Genomic DNA, 730 nt, shown 5'->3' on the forward strand with positions numbered 1-730 from the left:
GATGTGTGACATGAAGAAAAGAATCAGTCAGTCAGAGGTTTAACATGTGACTGTGGCTGAACCAGCAGAAAGAGAGGAATCACTACTTCCTGTCAGGACCTTCAGAATAAAATCAGAGCAGAAACAGAAAGCAGATGGTGGATTGAGATTCTACACTTTAATTAGAGGCAGGTCTTCCTGTCTCTCTCCCTCTGATATGTAGAGTCGGTCAGAGCTGTATTTTAAAGTGAAGCCTCGTTGCATGTTGATACAAACTCACTACTTCCTGTAACCATTTCACATTAAAAGCCCTGTAGCATTTCAGGGGGCGGAAACTCTTTGTTTCTTCACAGGGCTTTTATTGTTGTGCTGCAGTAAGAGTATCTCCCCCTGTGTGTGTCTGATATAGTTATTCATCTGCCTCCTTCAGTGATAATGATATATGGAATTAAAGTCGTTTATTTACTGTCATCATGGAGACTAACAGACAGGTGTGTGTGTGTGTGTGTGTGTGTGTGTGTGTGTGTGTGTGTGTGTGTGTGTGTGTGTTGAAACAAAGTGTGACTGTTTACAAAGATGAGGACAGAGTGAAGGTCTGAAACACTAAACAGTCCTCACTGAGACACACACACACACAGAGAGGAAGGTGAGGCCGGTCTCACCTTGCATACGAATATCACCATGCGCACGCACACACACACACACACACACACACACACACACACACACACACACACACACACACACACAC

Source organism: Seriola lalandi, unplaced genomic scaffold, assembly GCF_002814215.2.
Source record: "Seriola lalandi dorsalis isolate HSWRI2012SDOR001 ecotype SW California unplaced genomic scaffold, Sedor1 jcf7180002054363, whole genome shotgun sequence".
NCBI lineage: Eukaryota > Metazoa > Chordata > Actinopteri > Carangiformes > Carangidae > Seriola > Seriola lalandi.